Source organism: Muntiacus reevesi, chromosome X, assembly GCF_963930625.1.
Source record: "Muntiacus reevesi chromosome X, mMunRee1.1, whole genome shotgun sequence".
Lineage (NCBI taxonomy): Eukaryota > Metazoa > Chordata > Mammalia > Artiodactyla > Cervidae > Muntiacus > Muntiacus reevesi.
The window spans coordinates 45,113,982-45,137,248 of record NC_089271.1 but is presented as its reverse complement, the minus strand read 5'-3'; positions in this window follow the sequence as shown (position 1 = coordinate 45,137,248).

The following is a 23,267-nucleotide window of genomic DNA, read 5'->3' as shown; positions in this document are numbered from 1 at the left end:
GTGGCATCTTTGTCTACTTTTGGTATTAGCGTGATGGTGGCCTCATAGAATGAGTCTGTAAGTTTACCTTCCTCTGCAGTTTTCTGGAAGAGTTTGAGTAGGATATGTGTTACCTCTTCTCTAAATTTTTGGTAGAATTCAGCTGTGCAGCCATCTGGCCCTGGGTTTTGTTTGTTGCATTGAAATAAGTATACTATCAAGTGTTTGTTGGACAATTTCTGATTATGGTTTTGATTTCTATGCTTGTGATGGGTCTGTTAAGGTTTTCTGTTTCTTCCTGGTGCAGTTTTGGAAAGATATTTTTATAAGAATTTGTCCATTTCTTCCAAGTGGTCCATTTTATTGGCATATAGTTGCTGATAGTGATTGCTCTTGTGATCCTTTGTATTTCTGTGTTGTCTGTTGTGATTTCTCCATTTTCATTTCTAATTTTGTTCATTTGATTCTTCTCTCTTTGTCTCTTGATGAGTCTGGCTAATGGTTTGCCTATTTTGTTTATCTTCTCGAAGATCCAGCTTTTAGCTTTGTTGATTTCTGCTATGGTCTCTTTTGTTTCTTTTGCATTTATTTCTGCCCTAATTTTTGTGATTTATTCCTTCTATTAACCCTAGGGTTCTTAATTTCTTCCTTTTCTAGCTGCTTTAGGTGTAGAATTAGGTTATTTGATTTCTGTCCTGTTTCTTGAGGTAGGCTTGTATTGCTATGAACTTTCTCCTCAGCACTGCTTTTACTGAATCCCATAGGGTTCGAGTTGTTGTATTTTCATTTTCATTCATTTTAATGCATATTTTTATTTTTTTATTTCTTCTGTGATTTGTTGGTTATTCAGAAGTGTGCTGTTTAGCCTCCATATGTTTGTATTTTTCATAGTTTATTTTCCTGTTGATATCTAATCTTACTGAATTGTGATCAGAAAAGATGCTTGAGATGATTTCAAGTATTTTGAATTTACCAAGGCTAGATTTATGGCCAAGGATGTGATCTATCCTGGAGAAGGTTCCGTGTGCACTTGAGAAAAAGGTGAAATTCATTGTTTTAGGGTGAAATGTCCTATAGATATCAATTAGGTCTAACTGGTCCATTGTATCATTTAAAGTTTGTGTTTCCTTGCTAATTTTCTGTTTAGTTGATCTATCCATAGGTGTGAGTGGAGTATTAAAGTCTCCCATTATTATTGTGTTACTGTTAATTTCCTCTTTCATATTTGTTAGCATTTGCCTTACATATTGTGGTGCTCCTATGTTGGGTGCATATATACTTATAATTGTTATATCTTCTTCTTGGGTTGATCCATTGATCATTATGCAATGCCCTTCTTTCTCTCTTTTCATGGCCTTTATTTCAAAGTCTATTTTATCTGATATGAGTATTGCTACTCCTGCTTTCTTTTGGTCTCCATTTGCATGAAATATCTTTTTCCAACCCTCACTTTCAGTCTGTATGTGTCCCTAGGTTTGAGGTGGGTCTCTTGTAAACAGCACATATGGGAATCTTGTTTTTGTATCCATTCAGCCAGTCTTTGTCTTTTGGTTGGGGCATTCAACCATTTTACATTTAAGGTAATTATTGATAAGTATGATCCCATTGCCATTTACTTTGTTGTTTGGGTTTGGGTTCATAAACCTTTTCTGTGTTTCCTGTCTAGAGAAGATCCTTTAGCATTTGTTGGAGAGCTGTTTTGGTGGTGTAGAATTCTCTGAGCTTTTGCTTGTATGTAAAACTTTTGATTTCTCCTTCATATTTGAATGAGATCCTTGCTGGGTACAGTAATCTGAGTTGTAGGTTTTTCTCTTTCATCACTTTAAGTATGTCCTGCCATTCCTTCCGACTTGAAGAGTTTCTATTGAAAGATCAGCTGTTATCCTTATGGGGATTCCCTTGTAGGTTAATTGTTGTTTTTCCCTTGCTGCTTTTATTTATTTTTTTCCCCTTGCTACTTTTAATATTTGTTCTTTGTGTTTCATCCTCACTAATTTGATTTATATGTGTCTTGGGGTGTTTCATCCTGGGTTCATCCTGTTTTGGACTCTCTGGTTTTCTTGGACTTGGGTGGCTATTTCCTTCCCCATTTTAGGGAAGTTTTCAACTATTATCTCCTCAAGTATTTTCTCACGGCCTTTATTATTGTCTTCTTCTTCTGGGACTCCTATGATTCAAATCTTGGAGTGTTTGACATTGTCCCAGTGGTCTCTGAGTTTGTCCTCATTTCTTTTAATTCTTTTTTTTTCTCTTTTCCTCTGCTTCATTTATTTCCACCATTCTCTCTTCCAACTCATTTATCCTATCTTCTGCCTCATTTATTCTACTATTTGTTCCCTCCAGAGTGCTTTTGATCTCAGCTATTGCATTATTCATTATTGATTGATTCTTTCTTATTTCTTCTAGGTCCTTGTTAAGCTTTTCTTGCATCTTCTCAATCCTTGTCTCCAGACTATTTATCTGTAACTCCATTTTGTTTTCAAAATTTGGGATCATTTTTACTATCATTATTCTGAATTTTTTTTCGGTTAAACTCCCTATCTCTTCCTCTTTGGTTTGGTTTGGTGGGCTTTTAATATTTTCTTTTAACTGCTGAATATTTCTCTGCTTTTTCATTTTGTTTAGATTGCTGTGTTTGGGGTGGCCTTTCTGTGTGCTGGAAGTTTGTGGTTCCTCTTTATTATGGAGGTTCCTCCCTGTGGGTGGGGTTGGTTGTCTAGGTTGTCTAGGTTGCCTGGTTAGGAAAGCTTGCATCGGTATTCTGGTGGGTGGAGCTGGATCTATTTTCTCTGGAGTGCAATGAAGTGTCCAGTAGTGAGTTTTGAAGTGTCTATGGGTTTGGTGTGACTTTTGGCCACCTGTATTTTTGTGCCTGGTGTTATGTTCCTGCTTTGTTGGAGAATTAGCTTAATATGTCTTGCTCTGAAACTTGTTGGCTCTTAGGTAGAACTTGGTGTCAGTGTAGGTATGGAGGCATGGATGAGCTTTTGTGAATTCATGATCCCTGGAGTCAGGAGATTTCTGGTGATCTCAAGTTTTGGATTTAGGCCTCCTGCCTCTGGCTTTCAGTCTTATTCTTGTAGTAGCCTCAAGACTTCTCCATTCATACAGCACCAATGACAAAGCATCTAGGTTAATGATGAAAAGATTCTCCACATTGAGGGACACCATGAGAGGTTCACAGAGTTACATGAAGAAGAGAAGAGGGAGGGGGGAGATAGAGGTGACCAGGAGGAGAAGATGGGGAATCAAAAGGGGAGAAAGAAGTCTAGCCAGTAATCAGTTCCCTATTTGCTCTCCACATCCTGGAACACTCAGAGAGGTTCACAGAGTTTCATAGAGAAGAGAAAAGGGAGGGAGGAGATAGAGGTGACCAGGAGGAGAGGAGGGGGAGTCTAAAGGAGAGAGACCAATGTAGCCTATGATCATTTGCCTAAGTTTTCTCCATAGCCCGAAACACCAAAAAAGATTCACAGAGTTAAGTAGAGAAGAGAAGGGGGAGGGAGGAGACAGAGGTGACCTGGGGAGAGAAAGGAGAGTCAAAAGGGGAGAGAGAAATCAAGCCAGTAATCACAATCCTAAGTAAAAATGGGTACTGAAAATTAGATTATTAAAGGTACAAAATTGATAACAATTACCAAAAAGCAAAGATTAAAAATCTAGAGTAGAGGTTAGACCTCAAGAATACAATATTAAAAAAACAGGACAAAATTGCAAAAGTTATATAAAAAAAATGAAATTTGCTTTAAAAAATAGGGTCTTTTTTTTCAAGGTAATAGTAGGTTTTAAAAATGAAAATTAAAGGACTAATCAAAAAACTTAAAAATAAAAAAAAGTAAAAAGAAATTTAAAAATGATAATAGTAAAATATATCTAGGAGTTTCTCTGGAGCTGTTGGGGGCAGTGGGTGGTCAGTTCAATTTCAGATAGTTCCTTGTTCCACCTCATATTTCTTCTCAAAGTCTATAGGTCCCTTCCAATGTAGTCAGTGTTAACTACAGAGTTTTAATCTGTTGCACCTGTCATTTCCAGAGCCGTTCCCTCTTCTTGGTTTATTTTGGCTTCCTCTGTTTGCAAGTCTCTTCAGTTTCTAACTTCCACCCTGACACAAGGGGCAAGGCTTACTTGTTCAATTGTGCTGCAGGGAAGGAGGAACACTGCAAGCAAATACCACTGGCGGGTGTGGGGAGTGCTCGCAGTGTCTGGGTCACACTGGGTTTGCCCCCACTCACGGCTTGTGTGCATTCCCGTTCTACACTGCTTAGGCTCCAGTTTGCTCTGCTGGGGAACTTTCTGGGGTGGGCCCTGGGTTGCGTGCACTTCCCCGGTCTATGCCACTCAGGTTCAGGTTCTCAGGTACTCCACAAAGGCACAGACTCAGTTGGGCCCTTGTTTTGTGCCCTTCCAAGCTCTGAGCAGCTCAGGCGACCAGGTGCTTAGCAAGCGCACACCCCCCAGGTGCTGTGTGTCTTATTACCTCCCCAGTCCCAGCTGCTCGGTTTCCTGGGTGTGCAACTGCATCTCAGGTGTGCTGTGTGTCTCTTCTGGGGAGCTGATCTCTGGCTGTGACCCTTCTGATGGATGTCAACAGTCCAGAATCCCAGGAAGACTTGGTTAGTGACTGAGAACCTGCTCGCAGTTTGGTAGGGGATGCCATCTCTGGGGCCGAGTTTTCCCCTTTCCTTCCAGCTCTGGCTGGTACCTGCCTGCCTCCCTGCCTCTGGCGGGGGATGAGGTGGTCCACAGCCGGCTAGCTCTCCTCTGGTATTTGCTCAGTCCTTTGTTCTGTGAGTGGGCGGGCAGTGCCTTAGGTTAGAGATTTTCGTGGGAAAGTTCTCTCTCTCTCTCTCTTTCTTCTTCTTCTTCTTCTTTTCCCTCTCTGGCTATCCCACAGTTTGCGTTGCTATCTCATGTTAGCTCCCTCAGATTGCCCTCAGGGCATTCAGGCCTTGTCCTTACCCTAAGCAGTGCATCCGCACCTCCCTGTTCAGCCCCCACTTGCTGGTGGTGGACGTGAGCATCTGGGCTGCTTCTCCTCTGGGAGTTGTAGTTAGACCCGTCATCTGTGGGTTTTATTTATTTATTTATTTCCCTCTGGTTATGTTGCCTTCTGAGATTCCAAAACTCCTCACAGACCCACTGGTGAGAGGGTCTCCTGGTGTTTGGAAACTTCTCCATCCCTAACTCTTTTGTCTCTCTTTTTATCTTTTATATTTTGTCCTACCTCCTTACAAAGACAATGGGCTGCCTTTCTGGGTGCCTGGTGTTCTCTACCAGCATTCAGAAGTTGTTTTGTGGTATTTGCTCAGTGTTCAAATGATCTTTCGATGGATTTGTGGGGGGAGAAAGTGATCTCCCTGTCCTATTCCTCTGCCATCTTAGGACCACCTCCTAAGCCAATTTTAATATAACTCTTTTAAACTTCCCTGGTGTCTCAGTTCAGTTCAGTCATGTCTGACTCTCTACGACCCCATGGACTGCAGCATGCCAGGCTTCCCTATCCATCACCAACTCCCAGAGCTTGCTCAAATTCATATCCATCGAGTCATTGATGCCATCCAACCATCTCATCCTCTGACATCCATTTCCCCTCCTGCTTTCAATCTTTCACAGCATCAGGGTCTTTTCCAATGAGTCAGTTCTTCACATCAGGTGGCCTAAGTATTGGAGCTTCAGCTTCAGTATCGGTCCTTCCAATCAACATTCAGGGTTGATTTCCTTTGGGACTGACTGGTTTCATCTCCTTGCAGTCCAAGGGACTCTCAAGAGTCTTCCCCAGCACCACAGTTCAAAAGTATCAATTATTTGGCTCTCAGCCTTCTTTATGGTCCAACTCTCACATCTGTACATGACTCTTGCAGAAACCATAACTTTGACAAGACACATCTTTGCCAGCAAAGTGATGTCTTTGTTCTTTAATACTCTGTCTAGGTTTGTCATAGCTTTTATTCCAAGGACCAAGCATCTTTTAATTTCATGGCTGGAGTCACTCTCTGCAGTGATTTTGGAGGCCAAGAAAATAAAATCTACCACCGTTTCCATTTTTTCCCCATTTACTTACTGTGAAGGGATGGGACTGGTTGTCATGATCTTCATTTTTTGAATGTTGTTTTAAGCCAGCTTTTTGACTCTCCTCTTTCACCTTCATCAAGAGGTTCTCTACTTCCTGTTTGTTTTCTGCCAATAGGATTGTGTCATCTGCACGTCTGAGGTTATTGATATTTCTCCCAGCAGTCTGTATTCCAGCTTATGATTCATCCAGCCCAGCATTTCAGATGATGCACTCTGTATAGAAGTTAAATAACAGGGTGACAATATACAGCCTTGATGTACTTCTTTGTCAATTTGGAACCAGTTCGTTGTTCCATGTCTGATTCTAACTGTTGCTTCTTGAACTGCATACAGGTTTCTCAGGGGGCTGGCAAGGTGGGCTGGTATTCTCACTTTTTTAAGAATTATCCACAGTTGGTTTTGATCCACACAAAGTCTTTATTGTAACCAACAGAGCAAAAGTACCGGTTTTTCTGTAATTCCCTTCCTTTTTCTATGATCTGATGGATGTTAGCAATTCGATCTGTTTGTTCTGTCTTTTCTAAATTCAGCTTTTAAATCTGGAAGTTCTCAGTTCATGTACTTCTGAAGCCTTGCTAGAGGGATTTTGATCATTACCTTGCTAGCATGTGAAGTGAGCACAGTTGTTTGATAGTTTGAACATTCTTTGGCATTGCCTCTCTCTGAGATTGGAATGAAAACTGACCTTTTTCAGTCCTATGACCACTGCTGGGTTTTCCAAATTTGCTGGCATATTGAGTGCATCACTTTAACAGCATTATCTTTTAAGATTTGAAATAGCTCAGGTGGAATTCCATCACCGCCACTAACTTTATTCTTACTAATACTTTCTAAGTTCCACTTGACTTCACACTCCAGGATATCTGGCTCTAGAGGATTAATCACACCATCGTAGTTATCTGGGTCAATAAGACCTTTTTTGTATAGTTCTTCTGTGTATTCTTTTCACCTCTTCTTAATCTTTTCTGCTTATGTTTTGTCCATACTGTTTGTTCCATACAGTTTCTGTCCTTATTTTTTTTTGCCAATCTTTACATGAACTATTCCCTTGGTGTCTCTAACTTTCTTGAAGAGATCTCTAGTCATTCCCATTCTATTGTTTTCTTCAATTTCTTTGCATTGTTCACTTAAGAAGGCCGCCTTATCTCTCCTTGTTACTCTCTGAAACGTTGCATTCAGATGGGCATATCTTTCCTTTTCTCTTTTGCCTTTTGCTTCTCTTCTTTTCTCATTTATTTGAAAGCCCTCCTCAGACAACCATTTTTCCTTCTCCCATTTCATTCCCTTTGGGATGGTTTTGGCCACTGCCTCTATACAATGTTTTAAGCCTCAATTCATAGTCATAGTTCTTCAGGCACTCTGTTTATCAGATCTAATCTCTTGAATATATTTGTTACTTCCACTGTATAATCATAAGGGATTTGATTTAACCATACCTGAATGGCCTAGTGGTTTTCCCTAGTTTCTTCAATTTGAGGAAATAAGGAGCTGATACAGTAAGGAGCTGATGACCTGAGCTACAGTTGGCTCCATGTTTTGTTTTTGCTGACTCTATAGAGCTTCTCCATCTTTGGCTGCAAAGTATATAATCAATCTGATTTCAGTATTGACCATCTGGTGATGTCCATGTATAGAGCAGTCTCTTCTGTTGTTGGAAGAGAATGCTATGACCAGCACATTCTGTTAACAAAACTCTGTTAGCCTTTGTCCTGTTTCATTTTGTACTCCAAGGATAAACTTGCCTGTTACTCCAGGTATCTCATGACTTCCTACTTTTGCATTTCAGTCCCCTGTGATGAAAAGGTCATTTTTTTTTTTGGTATTAATTCTATAAGGTCTTGTGGTTCTTCATAGAACTGTTCAACTTCTTCTTCTTCAGCATTAGGGCTTGGGGCATATACTTGGATTACTGTGATGTTTTGCCTTGGAAATGATACAAGATCTTTTGGTCACTTTTGAGATTGCACCTAAGTACTGCATTTCATACACTTTTGTTGACTATGAGGGCTACTCCATTTCTTGTAAGGGATTCTTGCCTACTGTAGTAGATATAAGAGTCATCTGAATTAAATTCAACCATTCCCATCCATTTTAATTCACTGATTCCTAAAATTCCCAGGTTGGCAGGTGTTCAATGTGCTACTGGAGAAGAATGGAGAAATATCTCCAGAGGGAATAAAAAGGCTGAGCCAAAGAGAAAATGACACACAGTTTTGGATGTATCCAGTGGTGAAAGTAAAGTCTGATGCTGCAAAGAACAATATTGCATAAGAACCTTAAATATTAGGTCTATGAATCCAGGTAAATTGGAAGAGGTCAAACAGAAGATGGAAAGAGTGAACATTGACATTTTAGAAATTAGTGAATTCCTGCTAGAAATACATTTCAGGTTTTGTAAATACTTGTAAGAAAAGGGCAGTTGCTTTTTTAATTCTTCAAATAATTGAGTCATAGCCTGAATGATATCAAGGGGCTGACACAATCATTCAGCTACATTTTCTTTATGTCAGGGAGAAAATATCAAACTATGATGAATAGAAGACTCCTACATTTTTAAATTTAGAGTTATATGTCTTTGGAATTATTGAATAAATCCTTCCAAAGGGGCTTCACAGTATTTTTTCTTTCCCTCTAAGTACATAGTTCTATTTTAGCCTAGAGTGTACTAACTTTAAAATATGTTTCTAACAATTTCTGAATATCAGCCTCCAATTTGGCCAATATCAGATCTAAAAGAATTTTTAAAATCCATTCAAATACTGGGTTGGTCAAAAAAGTTTGTTCAGGTTTTTCTGTATGATGTTTGCTGAAAAACCCAAATGAATAGTTTGTCCAACATAGTATTTAAACCAAGGTTTTACCTATCAGGTCACTCAAAACCAAAACCAATAATTAATCATTTATGCAAAGTAAGTGTTAGATGTAAGTCATTCAGTTGTGTCCGACTCTTTGGGACTGTAGCCCACCAGTCACTTCTGTCCATGGGATTTTCCAGGCAAGAATACTGGAGTAGATTGCCATGTCCTTCTCTAGGTGATCTTCCCAACCCAGGGACTGAACCAAGGTCTCCTGCATTGGAGGCAGATTCTTTATTGTCTGAGCCACCAGGAAAGCCCATGTATGCAAAAGTTGTTCCCAAAGAGGGCAAAAAAAGTTAAGGCCTCCTAAAATAAGACCCACTCTCAAGATAGCCAAAAGAAAGAAAGACTTATCTCCCCCAGAACTGGCCATTGTCGGTAGGACATCAATTGCAAATAGTGTGCATCCATACTTTTGTCCAGCCACATTCTTGGGGCCTTGAATCTGCAATTAGCCACGTGTACATGAAGGAACCAATGCACACATCTCCCAACAACTGGAAAGTCAAGCCTAGTCCTCAGAGCACAAAATGAGAAATAAATTGAAAAGTAGTAACTGTTTCCAGAATAAAATAATCATTGGGTACCCATAAAACCACATTCACAGGAGTTGCAAATCAAATAATTCTCACAATTTTTTCTGCTAATCTGAATTTGGGAAATAAAAGACTCAACACATTTGCTAAACTAGTCCCCACAGGCAGAGACATGAAAGATTAGCATCGTAAAAATTCTTACCTACTTACTGTCAGCTGTTGGCAGAGGTCCAAGATCTCTGACTGCAGCTTCTGGACCAAGCAAGGTTTTTCCAGATGATGGAGTCCTTTCATATTCACCAGAAACTCTAAGGGAGGAAAACTTTCCTCAACCCTGTTAAAGTCCCTGGCTGGGTCTGACAATTAACCTGACAAATATAGATTAACAGGCAAAAAGCATACAAATTTATTCAGTGTATGTTTTACATGATCCTGGAGACTTCATAAGGAAATGAAGACCCAAAGAACCATCTAGACGTTCCTATCTTATACTGTGTTTGATAAACCATGCACTGTCAATGAGGAACATTATAGGTTAAAGAATATGAAATAATTATAATAAATTGGGGAAAAATTGGCAAAGCTGTTTGTGAGGCTGCTTCTTAATGTCCTTTTGTCTTTGGAAATATGGATGGTCCTTTCCCCTTGGTTTAGGGAGGGCATCTCTTACATGAGGGATTTATGCCCTCTTTCAGAGAAGAAGTTGGGGGACTTGAGTGGCTTCTTGTCTCTTCCATTTTCTCAAACATTTTCAGGTTAAAATATTCAATATGCCAAGGTGCCATTTTTAGAGTAGCACTTTGTGAATCCCATCACTCTCCAGTTAATTCTTTCCTGTTTTGCCCCTTATATAATTGGAAACTTCAACTTGATCTCCTTTTTCTTCATAAACCATATTTAAATGCATGTCACTTCACCAAATTTAATCAGCAATTCCCATTAAATTCTGAATGAATTTAGGGTGTACATTTAATTTAGTCTCATCTCCTTTGCATGGCTTGACAGTTGGGAATGAAGAAGAATCTCTATCCAGAAATTAAGATTTTTTTGGAGTTAATTACTAAGAATAACATTATGTTTATTAGGATGGCCTTTCCCTGTCTTGGGTGTGAAAAATGGAGTGAAAGTCATTCAGTCATGTTCACCTGTTTGGGACCCCTACGGAATATACAGTCCATGGAATTATCCAGGTCAGAAAATTGGAGTGGGTAGCTGTTCCCTTCTCCAGGGGATCTTCCCAATCCAGGGATCAAACCCAGGTCTCCCACATTGCAGGCAGATTATTTACCAGCTGAGTCAGAAGGGAAGCCGGGAGTAGGTAGCCTATTCCTTCTCCAGCGTATCTTCCTGACCCAGGAATCCAACCGGGGTCTCCAGCATTGCAGACAGATTATTTACCAACTGGGCTATCAGAGAAGCCCAGATAGTACAAACCACCAGTTTGTACTGGAATTTCAATGATGTTGGAAGTTACAAATATGAAAGAAAAACAAAGATTAATTAGCAGAACAGACTATAAATCCATTTTCTGTTTTCGGAGGACAACCAGTTGCGATTTCCAGATGTTGGGAGATGATTACCATATGTTAAACTTCTGCTCACATGTCTTCTTTAAAAAGTCCTAATAAGGATCTGGACAGTCTCGTTTTAGTTCTTAGTGATGCCAAGCCAATGGAGATGGAGAAAAATTAGGTACATTTGTTTGGAGAGTTGTAACTTGATGTTGGAGGGGACTAGAAAAATCGAGGATTTCACAAAGCATGACAAAATGTGCAGCCCAGTTGTTGACTTAAAAAAATGTGCAACTTGAGAGTTGTTAAGCTTCATTGAGGGCAAATTGAGGACTGCAACCCAGGAGACAGCACCTCAGATAGCTCTGAGAAACTGCTCCAAAGAGACAGGAGGTGAAAGGTCAGTATATTTGTGATTTTGGTGAAGGGGGAACACATGCAATCAAGCACATATTTTTTCCATAAGATTTCTACTAGTCTCGTGAAGCTTTTGCTAGTTACAAGGAATGGTCATCATCATGAAGTGTTTTAGTGGCTTTTATAGATATGGGGAGATACACGAATTGGACTCATAGAATCAACTCCTGAAACTATCTGAAGACCTGTTTTCTCAGTTTTTCCCTGGAGCACAGAGTGCCTCATTTCTGCTCTCAGCCCTGAGCTCCTTTCAGGAGTTATTGAAAATCAGGAGCTGCCTCAGCACATGATTTAATCCTGGTACAAGTAGATGGCAAGTGCAAATGGCAAGTGCCAATTTGTAGATGACACAGTTGATAAGTAGGCAACAAAATCTTAAAGACAATAAGTAAGATGCAAATCTAGTATCATACAGGGTTTGCTATAGTTTTTCAACTGTATACTCCTATCTGATTCTATCCATATCATGCTCAAATATGATATTCCATTCAAAGCTTTAACCAATTTTTCTAATTATGCTATTGCAAGATAGATTCTTGTGGAACTTACAAATAATTACATTGCCATGGAATAAAACACCAACTAAACATGTTTGAATTCTGGAGGGATCAGATAGAGACAAAAACAAATGTTCATTTCATTTCTGTTTACTATGAATTATTACCTATTGTAGATAACTTAAGAAAAAAGAAAATGTGATTCCCCATATCAAAAATAGAACCTTAAATATGCATCGATATTCTAAACAAAAATCTATACAAAATCTTAATCATTCTCCATCAGTTCATTTAGTCCTATGTAATTAATGCTTGTTCTACTTCATCTGGGGTTAACAATTTTATTATCCCATCAGTTTCTCCAGTAGAGATCTAGAAATCCTTACTCATTTCCGTGGTATGGTCTCACTATTTGTTATTTAAGCAATGCTATTAGAAGCCTGTACCCCAAAGTACTTGATATAGTCCTTTCCTTCTGTTTCTGAGATAGTCTCTTTTTGTTAAAGATGAAGTACTCTGGTTTGTAGCTGATTGGAAATGCTTTCCAAAAAGGATAAGAGTAGGGACTTTCCTGGTGGTCCAGTAGCTAAGACTCCACACTCTCAATGCAGGAGGGCCTGGATGAGATCCTTGGTCAGGGAACTAGATCCCATATGCTGCAACGAAGAGTTCCATGTAACAACTAAAGATCCCACATGCGTTAATGAAAATCAAAGGTCCTACATGCCACAATTAATACTCAGCACAGCCAAATAAATAAATACATAATTTTTTTAAAAAAGAGGAAGAAAAGTAAAACAAAAACTGCTTGATGGTGACAAAAGCCTTAAAATGGTCATGGTTAAAGATTTCATGAGACTTTACTGAAGAAAGAGCAGAATTAACAAGGAAATGTGGTTATTGCTGTGGCATACAATGTTTTAAAATAACAAGGGGGCTATACTAATGCGTATAGTATATTGTATACTCAGTATACACTGAGTATATTGACACATTCTTATGAACTTCATGCAATTTATGAAATGTTTATATTAACAATATTTACCCATACAAACAGCCTGTTAAAGGTTAATAATCTCTTATTCAACCACACTTTTCATGTAATTTGACATATCAAATAAATTTAATTATTTTGACAACTCTATTTTTACAAGATAAAATAAGAGATTTTCCAGGGGACCTCTAGGAAATCTCAAGGTGAGACAAAGATCAGGTTTTCTTTTAGGATTTAATCTTGGAGAAGTAAAATATTAAAAGTTGCCAAGATTTAAAAAAAAAGTTTTTAACACTTGATTAAATAATATCCTAAGTCACTGTGAAAAAGTTCTTGGCTATCTATTAAACAAAATGACAGCAAAATAATTCAAAAGCAGTTATAGGAGATAACATGGTTGTAAAACTCCTTAAGCCTTTTAGAAATTGAGAAGATGTCTGTCTCTTAAATAATCAAGGATTTCATAAAGGTTAACACAAAGCTCAAGAAATTATTCTTATAAGACCAAATTCTTGGTCTCCTATGCAGACTTCTTATAAGATAATACATATTTTACAATTTTTTAAGAAGAGAGACCACTAATCCAATAACACTCTGTCCTTTTAACAAAGGGAATACCAAACTATAGCTTTGTATCAGTGTACTTTTATCATTAAAGTTCATTTTAAAAAAGACATATTGTCAATAAGTGCATCCAACCTTTGCCAGTTTTGCCCATGTAAATTAAGATTTCCTTCCCACAAATGGTCTACAGCTTTTTATATTCATTCAGTTTTTGTCTAATATGTCCTTTTTTCTCTCATTCTCAAGAAGGAAGTCATTTTACTTGAGAATGTACTTTCACTTTAATTCTCTTAAAAACTGCTTTAAATCATGCATATGTTTTTTAATAAAAAATACATCCTACTTTCATTGCACACTTTGCATACAAATGTGTTCCCTTTCACTCTCATCATTTCTACTAGTTTTGATTTCATACATTTATTATATTATTTTAGCCATTAGTCACTTTTTCTCACAGAGAAAATTTAGAAGTAAACACATTTGAACTATCAGTCACGTACGAGAATTCTGTTACTGACAAACCTTGTGAATATACTAGCTCACAATTATATATAGGTGTACATTTCCTCATAGTAAAAATATATATATATATATATATATAAATGTGAATTTATGAATAATTTAGCATTGTACTCAGGAATGCCCTGATATTTAATGAATATCTACTACTTCACAAAATTTTAAGATTGTGCACATGTGTTTACTAAGTCACTTCAATAGTGTCCGACTCTTTGAGACCCTATGGGCTGTAGTCCAACAGGGTCCTCTGTCCATGGGATTCTCCAGTGAAGAATAGTGAAGTGGGTTGCCATGCCCTCCTCTACGGGATCTTCCTGACCCTGGAATCGAGCTTACATCTCCTGCATCTCCTGCATTGCAGGCAGATTATTTTACCACTGAGCCACAGGGGAAGTCCAAACTTTAAGATTTCAAGTCACCAAATGCGGGGAGCGGCTTGAAAGAGCTGACTCTGGGAGCTGCCTTGATTATCAAGGGTTCCTTCAAGGACGCAGCTCTCTGTCCCGCCACCCCTCTGAATTTACTATCCAAAGATAAACACAACACTAGTAAGCCTTGAATGCACACAAGACGCAGACAGATAGCCTTTTTACGATTACCCCTAATCTAAATCAGGATGCCATTCCTGTGCTCTGGCGCCTAGTGAGAGTTCTAATGATTGTTATCTTAAGATGATGTACATGGGGAAGAATTTTCTTTGTGATGTCTCCTTCTTGGTTTAAGTATAAATGAAGCTTAGAAAACTAAATGAGCATCATTGACTGCAGCGATCCTCTCGACCCCATCTGTCCTGTGTCTTTATTTCTTAGCCTAAAGGAACGCGTCGTGTTGCTCGCTGAAATCTCCCGGCTGGTCCGGCAACCAAAAATACTTTTGAAACCACTTTTAAGCAAAGATATTATAAATTAAACAAAGATAGCCATCATCTCAAGTTACTTCCCTATTAACTATTTTTATAGTATATGAATGTTAGGCAAGTATTGATAACAAACAAAAAAAAAGATTTTAAAAAAGTTAAATACATTTTTTTTTTGCTGCTGTACCTGACATGTATGAAGCAATTCATTTTAACTGCATCTTTAATTTCATATTTGTTCTTAGGGTGGATCTATAATTTTTATAATCTTAAATATCTTAATATTTAATATTATTACCTAATTAATATTACCTTATTCTACTAGCAAATCCAAGTATAATAAAAATGTATGCTTGAATATGCCTAATGGAGATAACTCAGAAGACATACCTATTTTATTAAACCAGTAATACACTTACAAAAGATATGTCTATATTACGTGAACCTGAAAAAAGTTAATTTTCATATTTCTGGGAATTTTAGGAATATTTAATATATAAATGCTTATTTATTTCTCTAAACCAATAAAAAATAGAGCTCCTTTACAAGATTTTGTGAATGAATTTGATAATACTATCCAGAGATATGAAAATTTAAATATACAAATTTTACTTGCATACATACATAAGCATACAGACAGATACAGATGGAGAACTTAGTTTCTTTATTCTAAAATTTTAGTCATTAAATAAGCACAATAATACAAAGCTCACTACTTTACATAAAATAGTTTGTTCTCATCTTTGTTCCAGTTTATTTTTAAATTATTTATTTTAATTGGAAGATAATGTAATATTGTGATGGGTTTTGCCATATATCAACATGAATTAGGGAGATCCAAGATGGTGGAGGAGTAGGTGGAGACATAGTGTATCTCTCTCCATGGATACATCAGAAATACATCTCCAGACACAGAAGATCTTGCAAAATACCAGCTGAGAGCGGGAAGCAGTACCTGACCACCAGAAAAGAATGTATAGACCAGTGCAAAACTTAGTAGGAAAAAGGAATGAGGGCAAAGAGAGGAGAATGATCAAGACTGGGCCTGCCCTTGGCAGGTGGGGTAACTGAAGCAGGGGTCTGATCCCCTCTTTGGGGCAATTGTTTGGGACAGAGATGAAGCATTTGAGGTTGTTGGAAGGGAAGCAGCTGATCTGTGACAGGCTGAATGGAATGAGAATCACACAGACAATCCTTGCCACAGCCATACATACCCCATACAGGAATGAAAGTCACCTTGAAAGTGCAACATCTGGGAGCTGGAGCAAGCAATCCCAGGGCAAGGTATACTGTTGACTGTGGGATGGCCCAAGGGGATCTGATGGAGGAGATCACAGAGGGAAATTTTTGTGAAGGAAAGCCAGGAAAACATGGAAGCAGAGTGATACTGCTGAGCCACACACAGGGGGTGGAGCCATCTCTAGAGTCTCTCTCTCCTGGCACATCAGCACTGTACAGATGAAAAACCCCAGAGAGGGTGGCCCTTTGAGCGCCTGATGCGCCCTGTAACAGAGAAGGACTCTTACCAGGGGATCTTGTATATGCCTGACATGTTGAGAAACAGAGAAGGACCCCAATCTGGGGAGGGGGGGTGGGGCTGTAAGTGCCTGAATGGGTCAAGCAACAGAGGACCAGCCAAAGAGATCCTCTGATCACCAGCTTCCAAAGGCTAGGAAAAGACTTTAATAGGACCCTTGTAGCTGAGGCAGTTGGTATCCCTACACATTTGGCGCCACCAGGGTTCCCACTCTCCAAGCAGCTGCACCACCTTCATGCTCAATCCTCATGGGGGCAGAGCTGTCAGAAGCTAGAAAAATTACTATTAGCACCATACCTCCTGTGGCAATTTCTGCCAGCATCCCTGTGTATCTGGCATTGCCGGGGTCCCCATGATCCAAGCTCCCATGCCACCCCCTTGCTCGATCCTCACTGGGACAGAGCAGCCAGGGGCTAGAGAAAACCCTCAGAGCACCATATTCCTTGCTGTCCTAGCCGCCGGCTCCCCTGAATACCTGGTAATGTCAGGGCCCATGTGATCCAAACAGCTGTACCACCTCCACATCTGGTTCTCCCTGGGGCAGATCCAAGCCCTCCAGGGCAGCCTCAGGAGCAACCCCCTGTGGACAACTCACATGCAGAGATGGAGATAAAACCACAATTGAAATCCGGGGGCAGTGTGGCTAAGGAAAAGAACACAGAATCTTCCCACCAGTGGTATGAGCTGCAGATTAAATCCACACGATTGACTAGGCAGACTTTGTGTCTATGGGATATATAAAAAGACAATGAGAGGTCCCACAAAAGAAAATACACTAGCATGGTCAGATCTGGACATTAAAGGCAAGAACATGCAAGAGTATGACAAGAATCTGAGCTGCCCCCACAACAGGTCCAGAAACCAGAGAAACACAGTATTGGAGAGCATCCTTGGGAGGCAAGATGGTCTGTGACTCACAGTGAGGGAAAAAATGCTGACAGCTGAGATCCAAGAAAAATAATTATTATTCTTATATTTTAACTTGTTCTGTAGTTGCTTCTGGATTTTTTTTCCTTTTTGTTCCCTCTATTGCAGTAGTTGTTGATTTTATTAGTACTAGTAAATCTATTTACACTTTTGAGAATTTTTGTTGTCACTGTTAATCACATTTTTAATTTTCTTTAAACACATCTGCCTCTATATTGGCCTTTTGTAGTTTTGAGGGTGTTTTTTCGCATTTCCCCCCCTTTTATAACTTAAAAAAATTTTAATTTGTCATTATATTTTTTCTATATACATTCTTTTGTTTTATTTTCTTATTATTTTCCTGTTGTAGTTATTCTTTAATATATATAAATATATAACCCTCCTCTTTCTACGTCTATTTAACTTTGCTTTCCTATTCTTTCTTTTCTCTCTTCTTCTCACCATGTTTATTGATCTATTTTGCTTTTGTTGCTTTATTCGCCAGTTGGCATGTTACTTTGTCTTTGCTTTCCAGTTTACACTTTAGTTGCTTTTGTTTTTAACTGGTTAATACCATGTTTGCTTTCCTTTGCTAACTGGGTCAATCTCTTCTATTTTATTTATTTATTTATTTATTTTTTAAGACTGTTTCGGTTTTGTTTATGTGTGTATATGTGTGTGTATATGTTCCATTATTTTTGTAAGTATTACTCTGATTTTGTATTTTCCATTTGTTTGGAGTTTGAATTTAGTTTCTTGTTTTAGTGATTTGTTTTAATCCCATTTAATGCCATAGAAAACCACCTGTGGGGTCTTAGTTCCCTGGTTAGAGGTCGGGCCCTGAGCCATTGGAGTGGGAGTGCTGACAGCAAGACTATAGACTGTCAGAAAGTTCCTAGCCCCAGGGAATATTAATTAGTGAGAACTCTCACAAAGGCCTTCTCCTGTATACAAGACCCAGCATAACCAACTACTGGCAGCACCCAGGGCAGGACACCTCACCGAAACAGCAAGCAAGACAAAAACACAAATCCAATCATCAGCAAAAAAGATAACTACCTCATACAGCCTGCTCACCAGAGCACAAACACAAGTCACAGCTAACAGAAACCTACACAAATCACTGGACCAACCCTATCCACCAAAGGCAGAAACCAAAAGGAAGAAGGAATTCGACCTCAAAGCCTGAGAGGGAGGTCTCAAACACACTAAACCGAAAAAAAAAAAAAAAAAAAAAAAAAAAAAAAATGGAGAAAAGGAACAGGCAGAGAAGTATTGTGGAAATGAAGGAACCAAACGAAGAGGGGATAGGCAAAATAACTGAAAAATAGTTCAGAATGAGAGTTAAGATATATTGAAATCTCGAAAATAGAATGGAGAAAATGCAAGAAGCAATTAACACAATTACCATGAACATAGAAGAAATAAACAATAAACAAACAGAGATGAATAGCTCAGTTACTGAGTTTAAAAGTACTCTGGAAGGAACCAATAGTAGATTAATGGAAGTAGAAGAATGGATAAGTGAGTTGGAAGCTAGAATGGTGGAAATAGCTACTGAGGAACAGAATAAAGAAAAAATAATGAAAAGAATTGAGGATAGCCTCAGAGACATCTCAGACAACATTAAACGCATCAACATTCGAGCTATAGGGGTCCCAGGGCAAGAAGAGAAAAAGAAAAGCAGTTAGAACAGTTTTGAAGAGATTATAGTTGAAAACTTCCCCAGCCTGGGAAAGAAAATTGTCAATCAAGTCCAAGAAGTGTGGAAAGTCCCATACAAGATAAACCCAAGAAAAAACACATTGAGGCACAAACTAATCAAGCTAACAGAGATTAAACACAAAGAAGGAACATTAAAAGCAGCAAGGGGAAATCAATAAGTAACATACAAGGGAAAACCCATACAATTAACAGTGGATCTCTGAGCTGAAACTCTGCAGGCCAGAAGGGAATGGCAGGGTATATTTAAGGTACAGAAATAAAAAAGAATTACAACCAATATTACTCTATCTGTCAAGGATCTCATTCAAAGTTGATTGAGAAACCAGAAGCTTTACAGACAAGCAATAGTTAAGAGAATTTGGCACCACCAAACCAGCTTTACAACAAATATTAAAGGGACTTATACAGGCAATACACAGAAAAGAAAGAAATGGCCTACAAAAACAAAATGAAAACAATTTTAAAAATACCAATAAGAATATATATATATATGGCTGAATGGAAACAAATATATATATATATATATATATATATATATATATGAATATATATATTCAGCTATATGTATATATGACTGAATGGAAACAAAAACAAGACCCATACATATACTGTCTACAAGGGACCCACTTCAGACCTAGAAACACATACAGACTGAAAGTAAAAGGATGGAAAGAGATATTCCATGCAAATGACAGTCGAAAGAAATCTGGAGTGGCAATTCTCATTTCAGACAAAATATACCTTAAAGACTATTATAAAAGATAAAATAGTGATCAAGGGATCAATCCAAGAAGAAGACATAACAATTGTAAATATCTATGCACACAACATAGAAGCACCTCAATAGATAAGGCAAATATTAACAGATATAAAAGGGGAAATTGACAGCAACACAATAATAGTAGGAGACTTCAACACCCTACTTACACCAATGGACAGATCATCAAAACAGAAAATTAATAAGGAAATGCAAACCTTAAATGAAACATTAGGCCAAATGGACCTAATTGATATGTTCAGAACTTTCCAATCAAATGCAGGAGAATACACTTTCTTCTCAAGTGCACATGGAATATTCTCCAGGAGAGACTACATCTTGGATCACAAATCAAACCTCAGTAAATTCAGAAAAATTGAAATCATATCAAGCATCTTTTCTGACCACAATGCTATGAGACTAGGTATCAATTACAAGAAAAAATACTGACTTCAGACTATGCTACAAAGCTATAGTCATCAAGATGGTTTGGTACTGGCACAAAAACAGTAGTATAGACCAATGGAACATGATAAAAAACCCAGAGCTAAAATCGCACAACTATGGGTAACTTATTTTGACAAAGGAGGCAAGAATATACAATTGGACAAAGATAGTCTCTTCAGTAAATGATGCTGGGAAAACTGGACAGCTATGTGTAAAGGAATGAAATTAGAACACTTCCTAACACCATACACAAAGATAAAGTAAAAGTGGATTAAAGACCTAAATGTAAGGCCAGAAACTATAAAACTCCTAGAGGAAAACATAGACAGAACACTCTATGACATAAATCACAGCAAGATCCTCTATGACCCACCTCCTAGAGTAATGGAAATAAAAACAAAAATAAACAAGTGAGATCTAATTGAACTTGAAAGATTTTGCATAGCAAAGGAAACTATAATCAAGGTGAAAAGACAACCCTCAGAATACAAAACAAAATAGCAACTGAAACAACTGACAAAAGATTAATTTCAAAACTTCAAAAATACACAAGTAGCTCATACAAGTTAATACCAGGGAAACAAACAACCCAATAAAAAAAAGGGGGGGGGGCAAAAGACCTAAGCAGACATTTCTCCAAAGAAGACATACAGATGGCTAATAAACACATGAAAAGATGTTCAACCTTGTTCATTATTAGAGAAATGCAAATCAAAACTACAATGAGATATCATCTCACACTGTTCAGAATGGCCATCATCAAAATATCTACAAACAATAAATGCCGGAGAGGATGTAGAGAAAAGGGAACCATCTTGCACTGTTGGTAGGAATGCAAATTAATATAGCCACTATGGAGAACAGTATGGAGATTCCTTAAAATCTAGGAATAAAACCACCATATGACCTAGCAATCCCACTACTAGTCATATACCCTGAAGAAACAAAAATTGAAAAAGACACATGCACCCCCATGTTAATTGCAGCTCTATTTACAATAGCTAGTACGTGGGAGCAACTTAGATGTTAATCAACAGATGAATGGATAAAAATGCTGTGGTACACATATACAGTGGAATACTATTTAGCCATAAAAAGGAACACTTAGAGTCAGTCCTAATGAGGTGGATGAACCTAGAGCCTATTATACAGAGTGAAGTAAGTCAGAAAGAGAAAAACAATTACCATATACTAACACATATAGAGAAGGAATGGCAACTCACTCCAGTATTCTTGCCTGGGAAAACCCATGGACAGAGGAACCTGGTGGGCTGCAGTCCATGGCATTGTAGAGTCAGACATGACTTAGCAACTAAACCACCAACCAAATGCATATATATGAAATCTAGACAAATGGGACTGATGAACCTATTTGCAGAGCAGCAGTGGAGACACAGACATTGAGAACAGACTTATGGACACGACTGGAGGAGGGGAAGAAGAAGAGGGTGGGACGTAAAGACAGAGTAACATAGACACATATATTACCACCATATTTAAAATAGATAGTCAAAGGGAATTTGCTGTCTGACTCAGGGAACTCAAACCGGGGCTCAATAACAACCTAGAGGGGTGAAATGGGGAAGGAGGTGGGAGGAATGTTCAAGTGGGGGGGACATGGGTAAACCCATGACTGCTTCATGTTGATGTTTGGTAGAAACCAACACAATACTATAAAGCAATTATCATTCAATTAAAAATAAGTAAATAAAAGAAGATGAAAAGATAAAAACATGAATTGGCCACATGTATACATGTGTCCACCTATCCTGGCAGATGGAACAAGTTAAGGTTACCTTCAACATGAAAGTTTGTTATTTTTACCGGTATAGTATTTACAGATGAGATTTTAGTATTTATTTTGCCATGCTACACAGTTGCTTTGGGAGTGACTGAGGACCCTGAAGGCCCTTGATGAAAGCCAAAGTGCCTAAAGACTTGGGAAGTTGAGAAATTGAAATGGCAAAGAAAGTCTTGCCTTGTAGACAGAGATGGAGGAGGTAAGGGTTTAAAGGGGGGCCATATCAAAGAATTCAGGAAATTTGAAGGGACCATTAAAGTGATAAAGAGAGGAAGGAGTATGGGAGATGATAGGAAGGCAAAAGTTTTAGTGGAGCCAGATTAACGAGATCTCAAGTTTCAAAATAAATAAATAAATCTGTCAAAACCCATATTGCTCTTATAAATCTTGTCAACATGAAAGGAACTGGATAGAGTTAGTGCCATAATGCTGGAACTTAGTCTTGAGGGTTTTGAGAAGCGGAGTTTTGGTTGACTGAGAGGTTTTCAGGGGAGAAGCACAATCAAATAGAAAGAATAAAGAAGTGTCATATAGAATTAGCCAAAATAATCCAGTTTAAGAGTCAGTGAATCCCCACACACAACATGGAGCCAGGAAGAACTTCCAGCCCAGCAAGTGCTTTTCAAACACGGAAGACTGGGATTCTAACGCAGCTTCAGAGAATATACTCAGTTCAGTTCTGTCGCTCAGTCGTGTCTGACTCTTTGCAATCCCGTGAATCGCAGCACGCCAGGCCTCCCTGTCCATCACCAACTCCTGGAGTTTACTCAAACTGATGTCCATCGAGTCGGTGATGCCATCCAGCCATCTCATCCTCTGTCGTCCCCTTCTCCTCCTTCCCCCAATCCCTCCCAGCATCAGGGGCTTTTCCAATGAGTTAACTCTTTGCATGAGGTGGCCAGAGTACTGGAGTTTCAGCTTCAGCATCAGTCCCTCCAGTGAGCACCCAGGACTGATCTCCCCTAGGATGGACTGGTTGGATCTCCTTGCAGTCCAAGGGACTCTCAAGAGTCTTCTCCAACACCACAGTTCAAAAGCAACCATTTTTCGGTGCTCAGCTTTCTTCACACTCCAACTCTCACATCCATACATGACCACTGGAAAAACCATAGCCTTGACCAGACGGACCTTTGTTGGCAAAGTAATGTCTCTGCTTTTAATACGCTATCTAGTTTGGTCATAACTTTGCTTCCAAGGAGTAAGCGTCGTTTAATTTCATGGCTGCAATCACCATCTGCAGTGATTTTGGAGCCCAAAAAATAAAGTCTGACACTGCTTACACTGTTTCCCC